Genomic DNA, 14259 nt, shown 5'->3' with positions numbered 1-14259 from the left:
ATCTGTGATTCAAATTGACTACAGGAAGGCTGGTAGAGAGATCTACTGTATTTATAGATGAACAAGTCAATATTTGAGCATGGAAAGAGTGCTGTATCTAGGTTTGAATAGGAGGGAGGGAGGGAGGGAGGGAGGGAGGGAGGGAGGGAGGGAGGGAGGGAGGGAGGGAGGGAGGGAGGGAGGGAGGGAGGGAGGGAGGGAGGGAGGGAGGGAGGGAGGGAGGGAGGGAGGGAGGGAGGGAAGGAGTGAGGGAGGGAGGGAGGGAGGGAGGGAGTAAATGAAGACAGCTACATTAAACACTGAGTTCATTTCAATGGAAACGTCAGCATTGAATAGACTGAATCACTATTAAAACACTCTTCATCCAACCAGAGGCGCCAGGCCCATAGGGGCCACCAAGGACACGAGCCCCACTCAGATGTTTCCTGTCAAAAATAAAGAAGAAAGAAACATTTAATGAACATTTTTGTTTTTGTTGTTGTTTCTCTGTAATACTACTAGCCACCTTGCAAATGTTAATAATTTAGCTTGAGTTAGACTAGATAGGTTCCCAATAACTAGCTGACAAGAACCTGTCAGTCATGTAAGAGTAGCTACACTCTTAGGAAAAAAAATGCTATTAGAACCTAAAAGGGTTCTTTGGCTGTCTCCATAGGAGAACCCTTTGAAAAAACATTTTTTGTTTCCAGGTAGAACCCTTTTGCCCTTTTCCACGGAGGGTTCTTCATGGAACCCAAAAGGTTTCTACCTGGAACCAAAAAAGGTTATCTTATGGGGACAGCAGAATAACCCTTTCAAACCCTTTGTCTAAGAATTGCTTGTGAAACTATCTCAAATCAAATCAAATCAAATTTTATTTGTCACATACACATGGTTAGCAGATGTTAATGCGAGTGTAGCGAAATGCTTGTGCTTCTAGTTCCGACAATGCAGTAAAAACCAACAAGTAATCTAGCTAACAATTCCAAAACTACTATCTTATACACACAAGTGTAAGGGGATAAAGAATATGTACATAAAGATATATGAATGAGTGATGGTACAGAGCGGCATAGGCAAGATACAGTAGATGGTATTGAGTACAGTATATACATATGAGATGAGTATGTAAACAAAGTGGCATAGTTAAAGTGGCTAGTGATACATGTATTACATAAAGATGCAGTAGATGATATAGAGTACAGTCTATACGTATGCATATGAGATGAATAATGTAGGGTAAGTAACATTATATAAGGTAGCATTGTTTAAAGTGGCTAGTGATATATTTTACATCATTTCCCATCAATTCCCATTATTAAAGTGGCTGGAGTTGAGTCAGTGTGTTGGCAGCAGCCACTCAATGTTAGTGGTGGCTGTTTAACAGTCTGATGGCCTTGAGATAGAAGCTGTTTTTCAGTCTCTCGGTCCCAGCTTTGATGCACCTTTACTGACCTCGCCTTCTGGATGATAGCGGGGTGAACAGGCAGTGGCTCGGGTGGTTGTTGTCCTTGATGATCTTTATGGCCTTCCTGTGACATCGGGTGGTGTAGGTGTCCTGGAGGGCAGGTAGTTTGCCCCCGGTGATGCGTTGTGCAGACCTCACTACCCTCTGGAGAGCCTTACGCTTGTGGGCGGAGCAGTTGCCGTACCAGGCGGTGATACAGCCTGACAGGATGCTCTCGATTGTGCATCTGTAGAAGTTTGTGAGTGCTTTTGCTGACAAGCCGAATTTCTTCAGCCTCCTGAGGTTGCGCCTTCTTCACGATGCTGTCTGTGTGGGTGGACCAATTCAGTTTGTCTGTGATGTGTACGCCGAGGAACTTAAAACTTACTACCCTCTCCACTACTGTTCCATCGATGTGGATAGGGGGGTGTTCCCTCTGCTGTTTCCTGAAGTCCACAATCATCTCCTTAGTTTTGTTGACGTTGAGTGTGAGGTTATTTTCCCGACACCACACTCCGAGGCCCTCACCTCCTCCCTGTAGGCCGTCTCGTCGTTGTTGGTAACCACGCAGTCGTTTTACCTCGTTGTTGTGTCGTCCGCAAACTTGATGATTGAGTTGGAGGCGTGCGTGGCCACGCAGTCGTGGGTGAACAGGGAGTACAGGAGAGGGCTCAGAACACACCCGTGTGGGGCCCCAGTGTTGAGGATCAGCGGGGTGGAGATGTTGTTGCTTACCCTCACCACCTGGGGGCGGCCCGTCAGGAAGTCCAGTACCCAGTTGCACAGGGCGGGGTCGAGACCCAGGGTCTCGAGCTTGATGACGAGCTTGGAGGGCACTATGGTGTTAAATGCCGAGCTGTAGTCGATGAACAGCATTCTCACATAGGTATTCCTCTTGTCCAGATGGGTTAGGGCAGTGTGCAGTGTGGTTGAGATTGCATCGTCTGTGGACCTAGCTGACATGCCTGCTGGCAAGGTTGGGAGACTTTCGAAAAGCAAGCAATAACTAAATGTATTGAATAAGACTTACATTCTTTTCTCATTTCAGCAGAGCTGCAGATGAGCATATTTAGTTTCTTTAAATAAGAACCACCAATCAGGAGAATACAGACAGCGATGCAGGAATGCTTAAATATGCAGAAAAGTAAACTGTTTTTAATTTTTACATAGAATTAAGAACAATTATTATGGATCTAGATTCCAGGAAAGATTTGAGGTGCTCGATTTTTTTTAAATCCAATTTATGGACGGGGGACAAAGCCCGCCTCCAGCCCCCCCCCCCCCCTGCCATCCTCACGTACTTTATGCCCCCTCTGATTGTTTGGGGTGTATGACGCCCCTGCAGCTAACGGGTGGGCGTGTGGTTTGGAGGGGTGTGGGACATTGTTTTACAGATAACGTTGTAGTTTAATGTTTAAGGATGGGATGGGAGATAAGTACTGGATGAGAGCCCAATCCAGTCCAATCTAGTCCAGATAGCGAGGATGATGATGATGATGATGTGTTTGGGAAAGGCCATATAAAATCAAGGCAACGGCATCCGCCTCCACGGTAACAAGGAAAAATGCTGCTGTTAAACTTCCTGTTTTTCCCCTGGCTGAGAGGCTGTGTCCCTCGTCACACACACACACACACACACACACACACTCTCTCACTGTAGGAATCAACATAGGGCACATACAGGTCACACACAGTAAAGTACACAGGCTTGTTCAGTACACATAATGAATAGGTGTTCAGTGACAACCTTTAATATAATGCTGCTCCGGTCTGTCCATCATTTCTTCTTCTCTGTCACCATTCTCTCATAATTCTCTCATCCTCCTCTTATCCTTCTCTCATCCCTTTGTCCTCTCATCCTTCCCCTCCTCTCTGTCCTGTCCTTGTACTGTATGCTGTGGTGTGGTACACACATGCATAAACACACACACACGTAACGCTATAGCTAGTGTCATTGTGTTGTTTGTATATTAAGCTGCCCGGTGTTCACTTCCTGGAAAACACAAACAATACAGCCTCGCTCTCTCTCACCCTCCTCCTCACCTATCCTCCCCGTTTCACCCTGCTCAACCCCCTCTCTCACCCTCCTCCTCACCTATCCTCCCCCTTTCACCCCACTCAACCTCCACTCTCACCCTCCTCCTCACCTATCCTCCCTGTTTCACCCCGCTCAACCTCCTCTCTCACCCTCCTCCTCACCTATCCTCCCTGTTTCACCCCGCTCAACCTCCTCTCTCACCCTCCTCCTCACCTATCCTCCCTGTTTCACCCCGCTCAACCTCCTCTCTCACCCTCCTCCTCACCTATCCTCCCTGTTTCACCCCGCTCAACCTCCTCTCTCACCCTCCTCCTCACCTCTCCTCCCTGTTTCACCCCGCTCAACCTCCTCTCTCACCCTCCTCCTCACCTCTCCTCCCCCTTTCTCTGCCCTCAGATTCCTGTCACCCATCTGTGACTATGAACCGCTCCTACTATGTACCCTCCTCCTATCCTCTTCTCCCTCTCTCCGTGCCCAGAGTGTTCCGTCATTCATTATTTTTCAAAAAGGAAGAAAATCTTTGAGAAGGAAACAGAGGAGTGATTCACAGAGCAGCAACAATACCATGTCAGCCATGTTTCCTCTTTCCTCTTTGCAGCCAAACTGAAACAATCAGAGACAGGTTTTTCCCAATATGGAATATGATCCAATACCTAATCCCCATTCCAAATGGGGAATGGGAAAGAAACAAATGGGATTTTCCCACTAGTCACTTACTTATGCCTGATTTAAAGTGGAAGTGAAAACATTTGAACTTCTATGCAGATATGAAACAAACAGACAATCATAATATCAGTCAAAAATATAAAATGGCCAGTTTATGCTACTAAACCAACTTTATAAGAGATTGAAAGAAATAGGTTCTATTTGACTCAACATTCCATGATGTACAGTAAAGCATTCTGTAACATAGGCAAAAAGAAAAGCCTAATAGTTAGTCACAAACGCTCGAGATAACAGGTAAACAGCCTAACCAGCTCTGCTACTGCGAGTAAAATGGTCAGAGTGAGGTGTTTTCTCATTTGTGTCTGGAAGGAGCTAGCTAGCAAGCTAGACAACTTTAGCCAGTTAGCTTGGGTGCTTGGTTGGGACAAGCAAGCATTGGAAGGCAAGCCTTAGAAGGATGAGCAGGCTATTTCCCATCTTATATCAGTGCAATTTTGACAGCCAACTAGCTGAAAACATTTGAGAGGGTTTATCTAATGTTCCTTTGTTAGATTTGAACTCATCTTGCTCTGGCTAGCCTTAGTTGCTGAACTTGTTGTTGATGTGCATATAGGGAAAGATAGCCTACCTTTTTATGGTTGTTTGATCAACAGGACTGTACTAGTGATTAGAGAGCTGGGCCAGTAACCGAAAGGTTGCTGGATCGAATCCCCGAGTTGACAAGGTAAAAATCTGTTGTTCTGCCCCTGAGCATGGCAGTTAACCCACTGGGCTCCGATAACGTGGATGTCGATTAAGGCAGCCCCTGCACCTTTCTGATTCAGAGGGGTTGGGTTAAATGCGGAAGACACATTTCAGTTGAAGGCATTTAGTTATACAACTGACTAGGTATCCCCCCTTTCCCTAAAGTTCCTAAATGTAAGAAAGACTCAGTGGTATTTACATGTTTGCAGATATCCATTCAGGTGTATTTTGTGGCTTTGCCGAATGCATTCTAATGATATAAAGTTGCGCTGTTGCAACTGCCTGTAAACACAGAGTCCAGTTCAAAGTGAATGACGGCAGGCCCTTGTGGCAAATGTCTTGTTTGCATAAAGGCCTACTGTAGCTCTGATTGGCTATGGCACAGAGCTCTGCGTAGACTCCGGTCCTGGGTGAGACAGATGTTTTTATTAGGTTTTATTTACAGTACTGTGTGTCTATTAATTGTCCAAACGCACAGCCACTTTACCACTATATTACTAGAATATTCACAAATGCCTTACTACACATACTTCCCAAACACTCTAACAATGAATGAAAATGTGAAAATGACCATATCTAAGTGCTCACTTGACAGAAGATGTTAAAAAAAGTGTAATATTCTTCCTGGGGGTGTATATGAACAGATAAGATTCCATGTTGCAACAAATACACTGAAACTGAATCAAATACATGTTGGTCAAACTGAATCAAATATTTCCTGGTCAAACTGAATCAAACAAATGCTGGTCAAACTCAATCAAATACATAATGGTCAAACTGAATCAAATACTTCCTGGTCAAACTGAATCAAACAAATGCTGGTCGAACTCAATCAAATACATAATGGTCAAACTGAATCAAATACTTCCTAGTCAAACTGAATCAAATACATGCTGGTCAAACTCAATCAAATACTTCCTAGTCAAACTGAATCAAATACATGCTGGTCAAACTCAATCAAATACTTCATGGTCAAACCCAATCAAATACTTCCTGGTCAAACCCAATCAAATACATGCTGGTCAAACTGAATATATAGTGTATAGACACATCCTCTGGTAGGCAGCCCACTGTGATGGTGCAACAGCTGTTTGTTGCCCCCCATGTCTGGTGGGGACTCAGGAAGTGGGACGAGGAAGAAGCTTATTGAACTTAATGAATTAGATCAGGAAGTCCGACAGAACCTTGTTTATTCATTAATTAAAGAGAGAGAGAGTTCCTGTTGATAGATAGGAAGGAGGAGAGGAGAAATGAGGACAGGAAAAAAAGGAGAGGAGACGACACAACACACCACAACAGAGAGAGAAAAGAGAAGAGAAGGAGAAATCGTTAACCACCCCGTCTAACCAGGACTTAAACCCATCTTTTTCTCTCTCTCTGTTTTGAACGTTATAGTGTAGTCACACAAACTGTTTGTATTAGGTGCGTCCCAAACGGAACACTATTCCTTATATAGTGCAATACTATTTAGGACCATATAGGCCCTGGTCAAAAGTAGTGCACTTCCTATACCTTGTCTTGGTCAACAGCCGACAGTTATGAAAACAGTTAGTGAATTAGAGAGGCTAGGGAATATATTAATATACTACACACTTAGACAAAAGGGTTCCAAAAGGGTTCTTAGGCTTTCCCCATAGAATAACCCTTTTTGACTCCAGGTAGAACCCTTTTTTGTTCCAAGTAGAACCATTTTTGGGTTCCATGTACAGTGGGGGGGGAAAAGTATTTAGTCAGCCACCAATTGTGCAAGTTCTCCCACTTAAAAATATGAGAGAGGCCTGTAATTTTTATCATAGGTACACTTCAACTATGACAGACCAAAAGAGAAAAAAAATCCAGAAAATCACATTGTAGGATTTGTTATGAATTTATTTGCAAATTATGGTGGAAAATAAGTATTTGGTCATCGATAAACAAGCAAGATTTCTGGCTCTCACAGACCTGTAACCTCTTCTTTAAGAGGCTCCTCTGTCCTCCACTCGTTACCTGTATTAATGGCACCTGTTTGAACTTGTTATCAGTATAAAATACACCTGTCCACAACCTCAAACAGTCACACTCCAAACTCCACTATGGCCAAGACCAGAGAGCTGTCAAAGGACACCAGAAACAAAATTGTAGACCTGCACCAGGCTGGGAAGACTGAATCTGCAATAGGTAAGCAGCTTGGTTTGAAGAAATCAACTGTGGGAGCAATTATTAGGAACAGGAAGACATACAAGACCACTGAAAATCTCCCTCGATCTGGGGCTCCACGCAAGATCTCACCCCGTGGGGTCAAAATGATCACAAGAACGGTGAGCAAAATTCCCAGAACCACACGGGGGGACCTAGTGAATGACCTGCAGAGAGCTGGGACCAAAGTAACAAAGCCTACCATCAGTAACACACTACGCCGCCAGGGACTCAAATCCTGCAGTGCCAGACGTGTCCCCCTGCTTAAGCCAGTACATGTCCAGGCCCGTCTGAAGTTTGCTAGAGAGCATTTGGATGATCCAAAAAAAGATTGGGAGAATGTCATATGGTCAGATGAAACCAAAATATAACTTTTTGGTAAAAACTCAACTCGTCGTATTTGGAGGACAAAGAATGCTGAGTTGCATCCAAAGAACACCATACCTACTGTGAAGCATGGGGGTGGAAACATCATGCTTTGGGGCTGTTTTTCTGCAAAGGGACCAGGACGACTGATCCGTGTAAAGGAAAGAATGAATGGGGCCATGTATCGTGAGATTTTGAGTGAAGACCTCCTTCCATCAGCAAGGGCATTGAAGATGAAACGTGGCTGGGTCTTTCAGCATGACAATGATCCCAAACACACCGCCCGGGGCAACGAAGGAGTGGCTTCGTAAGAAGCATTTCAAGGTCGTGGAGTGGCCTAGCCAGTCTCCAGATCTCAACCCCATAGAAAATATTTGGAGGGAGTTGAAAGTCCGTGTTGCCCAGCAACAGCCCCAAAACATCACTGCTCTAGAGGAGATCTGCATGGAGGAATGGGCCAAAATAACAGCAACAGTGTGTGAAAACCTTGTGAAGACTTACAGAAAACGTTTGACCTCTGTGATTGCCAACAAAGGGTATATAACAAAGTATTGAGATAAACTTTTGTTATTGACCAAATACTTATTTTCCACCATAATTTTCAAATAAATTCATTAAAAATCCTACAATGTGATTTTCACGATTTTTTTCACATTTTGTCTGTCATAGTTGAAGTGTACCTATGATGAAAATTACAGGCCTCTCTCATCTTTTTTAAGTGGGAGAACTTGCACAATTGGTGGCTGACTAAATAATTTTTTGCTCCACTGTATAACCCTCTGTGGAAATGGTTATACATGGTACCAAAAAGGGTTATTCAAAGGGTTCTCCTATGTGGAAAGCCAAGCAACAATTTTTTTCTAAGAGTTTAGAAACACCAAACATACACACACAATAAAAATGTTGTTAAAATTGTACTGCTTGTTGGACTTTCTCTGAACAATTGTCTTGGTGTGGAAGAGTTGTTTTTGTATTTATTTTTAGCATACAGTGTAGCTCAGTATTTGAATTGTTCATTTAGAGTCTTTTTTGCACATCTTTAACAGGGGATCCAGTGACTCTGGACTTTACTGAGTATGCACACTAATATGTACAGTGATATGCACACTGATATGTACAGTGATATGCACACTAATAAGTACAGTGATATGCACACTGATATGTACAGTGATATGCACACTAATAAGTACAGTGATATGCACACTGATATGTACAGTGATATGCACACTGATATGTACAGTGATATGCACACTAATATGTACAGTGATATGCACACTAATATGTACAGTGATATGCACACTAATATGTACAGTGATATGCACACTGATATTTACAGTGATATGTACACTAATAAGTACAGTGATATGCACACTGATATGTATGGTGATATACACACTAATATGTACAGTGATATGCACACTAATATGTACAGTGATATGCACACTGATATTTACAGTGATATGTACACTAATAAGTACAGTGATATGCACACTAATATGTACAGTGATATGCCCACTGATATGTACAGTGATATGAACACTAATATGTACAGTGATATGCACACTAATATGTACAGTGATATGCATACTGATATTTACAGTGATATGCACACTGATATTTACAGTGATATGTACACTAATAAGTACAGTGATATGCACACTGATATTTACAGCGATATGCACACTGATATTTACAGTGATATGCACACTGATATTTACAGTGATATGCACACTAATATGTACAGGGATATGCACACTAATATGTACAGTGATATGCACACTGATATTTACAGTGATATGCACACTAATATGTACAGGGATATGCACACTAATATGTACAGTGATATGCACACTGATATTTACAGTGATATGCACACTGATATGTACAGTGATATGCACATGAATATGTGATATGCACACTGATATGTACAGTGATATGTACAGTGATATGCACACTAATATGTGATATGCACACTGATATGTACAGTGATATGCAGACTGATATGCAGACTGATATGTACAGTGATATGCACACTAATATATGATATGCACACTGATATTTACAGTGATATGCACACTGATATTGGCAGTGATATGTACAGTGATATGTACAGTGATATGCACACTGATATGTACAGTTATATGCACACTAATATATGATATGCACACTAATATTTACAGTGATATGTACACTGATATTTACAGTGATATGCACACTGATATCTACAGTGATATGCACACTGATATCTACAGTGATATGCACACTGATATGTACAGTGATATGCACACGAATATGTACAGTGATATGCACACTGATATTTACAGTGATATGCACACTAATATGTACAGTGATATGCACACTAATATGTACAGTGATATGCACACTGATATTTACAGTGATATGCACACTGATATTTACAGTGATATGTACACTGATATTTACAGTGATATGCACACTGATATTTACAGTGATATGTACACTGATATTTACAGTGATATGCACACTGATATGTACAGTGATATGTACACATATATATACAGTGATATGCACACTGATATTTACAGTGCTATGTACACTGATATGTACAGTGATATGCACACTGATATTTACAGTGATATGCACACTGATATTTACAGTGATATGCACACTAATATGTACAGTGATATGCACACTGATATTTACAGTGATATGTACACTAATATGTACAGTGATATGCACACTGATATTTACAGTGATATGCACACTAATATGTACAGTGATATGCACACTAATATGTACAGTGATATGCACAGCGCCGTGAAAAATTATTTGCCCCTTTCTGTTTTTCTCTATCTTTGCACATTTTGATACTGAATGTTATCAGATCTTCAACCAAAACCCAATATTAGATGAAGGGAACCTGAGTTTACAAATGACAAAAAAATGTATACATATTTGATTTATTAAATTAACTAAGTTATGCAACACCCAATTCCTTTGTGTGAAAAAGTAATTTCCACCTTACACTCAATGTCTGGTTGTGCAATGACTGCAACCAAATGCTTCCACAGCAAATTCCTCAAATTCCTCCACACCGACTTGAGAGACTGATCAACAACTACAGGAAGTGTTTGGTTGGAGCCATTGCAGCTAAAGGGGGCAATGACTTCTTCACACAGGGGCAATGGGTGTTGCATAACATTGTTTATTAAATCAATTCAATAAGTATGTCATTGTTGTGTTATTTGTTCACTCAGGTTCCTTTGATCTAATATTGGGTTTTGGCTGAAGCTGATAACATTCAGTTGTGACAGTATGTATGTATCTATGTATGTATGTTGTGTATTACATCATGTTGTATGTTGTGTATTACATCATGTTTTATGTTGTGTATTACATCATGTTTTATGTTGTGTATTACATCATGTTGTATGTTGTGTATTACATCATGTTGTATGTTGTGTATTACATCATGTTTTATGTTGTGTATTACATCATGTTTTATGTTGTGTATTACATCATGTTTTATGTTGTGTATTACATCATGTTTTATGTTGTGTATTACATCATGTTTTATGTTGTGTATTACATCATGTTTTATGTTGTGTATTACATCATGTTGTATGTTGTGTATTACATCATGTTTTATGTTGTATATTACATCATGTTGTATGTTGTGTATTACATCATGTTGTATGTTGTGTCTGGACACCAGGAATAGTAGTTGTAGCTTTTGCAACAGCTAATGGGGATCCTAACCACATCATAAACAAGTAAATGACCTAACAATCCAGACAGACAGTGCCCCACGGACACACAGAGGAGTGCATACACACACATACATGCAGGTTCGCACTCCCATAGGACACACACATACATGCAGGTACGCACTCCCATAGGACACACACATACATGCAGGTACGCACTCCCATAGGACACACACATACATGCAGGTACGCACTCCCATAGGACACACACATACATGTAGGTACGCACTCCCATATGACACACACATACATGCAGGTACGCACTCCCATAGGACACACACATACATGCAGGTACGCACTCCCATAGGACACACACATACATGCAGGTACGCACTCCCATAGGACACACACATACATGCAGGTACGCACTCCCATAGGACACACACATACATGCAGGTACGCACTCCCATAGTACACACACATACATGCAGGTACGCACTCCCATATGACACACACATACATGCAGGTACGCACTCCCATAGGACACACACATACATGCAGGTACGCACTCCCATATGACACACACATACATGCAGGTACGCACTCCCATAGCACACACACATACATGCACGTACGCACTCCCATAGGACACACACATACATGCAGGTACACACTCCCATATGACACACACACACATACATGCAGGTACGCACTCCCATAGGACACACACATGATAACACTGATCACACTGATCATACGGATCACACTGATCATACGGATCACACTGATCATACGGATCGCGCATGGTCATACGGATCACACTGATCATACGGATCACACTGGTCATACGGATCACACTGATCATACGGATCACACTGATCATACGGATCACACTGATCATACGGATCACACAGATCACACATGATCATACGGATCACACTGATCTCACATTTCACACTGATCACACTACAGTACTGTACATATGCACTTTACAGGATCAATCATTCTCTCTCTCTCTCTCTCGCTCGCTCGCACGCACGCACGCACGCACACACACACACACACACACACACACACACACACACACACACACACACACACACACACACACACACACACACACACACACACACACACACCATGAAGAGGACCTGCCACACACACTGTGCATTCCAACAGAATAGATAGAGGTATAAGGGCAAGCATGACAGTGAACTCAATCCCCCCTTTGAAGTTGCAATAAACACACACAAATAGGCACACCACACACACACACACACTCATAACCATTACATACCCAGCTCAGCATCAAGTTTGGAGGTCGTCCAGTGACAATGAGCACAGGGAAGTCAATCACTCAGTGTGTGTGTGTGTGCGTGCGTGTGTGTGTGTGTGTGTGTGTGCGTGCGTGCATGTGTGTGTGTCAGTCATTCAGTGCCTGTGGATGCAGCATGTCAGGGAGTGGGGGACAGAAATAGCCCCCCAGGGATGTCACACCGCCCGTGTCACTTCCTATAGCGTCCGCGACCGAGGAGATAGAATCTACGGTGACCCCTGGCAACCATCGCGGCCCTGTCAGGACACACACACACACAAATGCATAAACACACACAGGCACGCACAAACTAATGCACACTCATACAAACACACACACATACAGGAATGTGCAGACACACACACGGACACACACGGAGACACCTATTCAGGAAACGAGTGAGCTTCCTGTAAATGAGGTCAGAGTCAGACACATAAGCTAAGATATAAATCTGACAGATCGTCTTACACTGTGGGACCACTGCAGGCTCTCCAGGCTATAGGGTCCACTTCTGATCTATGCAATTGGGACTGGTGTTACTGACTGCATCCACAGTAGAGGCCTGCTGATCTCCAAAGCAAAGGAAAACGACGCAAAAGACAGACTAGACACAGTTTACATGAAAGGAACTGATCAGTCATGATCACATGACGCTGTGGCTACAGGCGAGGTACTGGCTGGCCGGCTGCTGTGTGTTGTCAGAAACCAGAAACAACATTCTGAATCTCAATGAACGCTAGGCCCTTCCATTGCACCAAGAATTTCGCAGACAAGTAGGCTAAATTATCGGCAGACAAGTGCAGTTACAGTTGACAGAGTGGAGAGACGTGTTCCCTTTAAGACCGCTGTACAGCGCTCTCTCCTCGCTCGACCAAGGAGAACCTCTCCGTGTTCCAAATAAGGATATGCTAGCCCAGCCTTAAAGGGGCGGGGGGCGCCAGCGATACAAACTTGAGGAGGCAGTTTTCTATTTGGAAGGCAGCGCACCGTCCGGAGGTAACCAGAATCCAACGGCACCGAGGCGCGATCAACCCGAGCTTGGATGAAACGTTAAGGGGAAGGACGCAAACGGCAGTGGTAGCCAAAGAAAAGCACTGACACTATTTGGAATCGGGAGAGAGCGAGGTAGCGAGATCGCAGTCAACGGGGTCGCGTTGGATAAGCTTATTCTGTCAGTTGAACAGATGTTGGGTTATTTGAGTAGCACGCAGACTGGCCATGTGAATAGTAGCCTATTGCAAAATGAACCTGGACAGACAACAGAAAGAAGGCGTTGCAGTGGTGTTCGTGTGTTTATACACACCGATAATAGAGAAGTTCTCAACATCGAACATCTGGATTTATGAAGCGAATACACCTGTCCTGTATAGGAGCGTGAACGCCTTTTACATGAAAACCGTTCAGGTGAAATGGTGAAGGATCTCAGGATACATTTGGAATCATCTTTGGACACCCTTCAAAAGGAAACATACGCTTTTACTCATTTATATATGCCATTGATTTATATCCAGAATTCTGATTCAATTGTCTAAAACAAGACTACATTTAACAAATAGAATAGGCTATAAATGGTATCATTATTAGTAGTAGGACTGGACTTTGCAAGACAAGGAATTTACTCAATCGACTGTCTCGCTAGGTGACTCACTGTGAGAAATAGACTCGCCAGCTGGAACCAATAACCAACTCTACAAAGTGACACATTTGGATACTTGCCGGTGCTCTACAGTAGCCTACGTGCATGTGTGTGTCTTTACCGAGTGGGGATACACCGACCGGACTACGGTAACGCGAGCTGTCCACGAGCGGGCGGCCGTCCCCGCGCGCCTGCATAATAAATGCC

At 42.9% G+C, this 14259-nt stretch overlaps 1 protein-coding gene and 1 long non-coding RNA gene across 4 annotated transcripts in view; one reads left to right on the top strand and one right to left on the bottom strand.

Annotated features, from left to right (window-relative positions):
- Positions 1-265: 265 nt before the first annotated feature.
- Positions 266-13218, bottom strand: LOC116358988 (uncharacterized). The gene is made up of 3 exons (XR_004206572.1): positions 12885-13218; positions 12399-12673; positions 266-425 (listed from the first exon to the last, which is right to left on the bottom strand). It is a non-coding gene; the product is annotated as an uncharacterized LOC116358988 (long non-coding RNA).
- Positions 13219-13403: 185 nt separating this feature from the next.
- Positions 13404-14259, top strand: part of LOC109884700 (putative uncharacterized protein DDB_G0291608) — a 29096-nt gene continuing 28240 nt past the window's right edge. For all 3 annotated transcript variants that reach the window (XR_004206527.1, XM_031811277.1, XM_031811276.1), the window contains exon 1: positions 13404-14259. This exon is cut by the window's right edge and continues 107 nt beyond it. The gene's annotated coding sequence lies outside the window, so the exon portion shown is untranslated.

This window comes from Oncorhynchus kisutch, unplaced genomic scaffold (assembly GCF_002021735.2).
Source record: "Oncorhynchus kisutch isolate 150728-3 unplaced genomic scaffold, Okis_V2 Okis01b-Okis20b_hom, whole genome shotgun sequence".
In the NCBI taxonomy this organism is placed as follows: domain Eukaryota; kingdom Metazoa; phylum Chordata; class Actinopteri; order Salmoniformes; family Salmonidae; genus Oncorhynchus; species Oncorhynchus kisutch.
The sequence above is the reverse complement of the archived record's forward strand: the minus strand, read 5'-3'. Positions and strand labels throughout refer to the sequence as shown.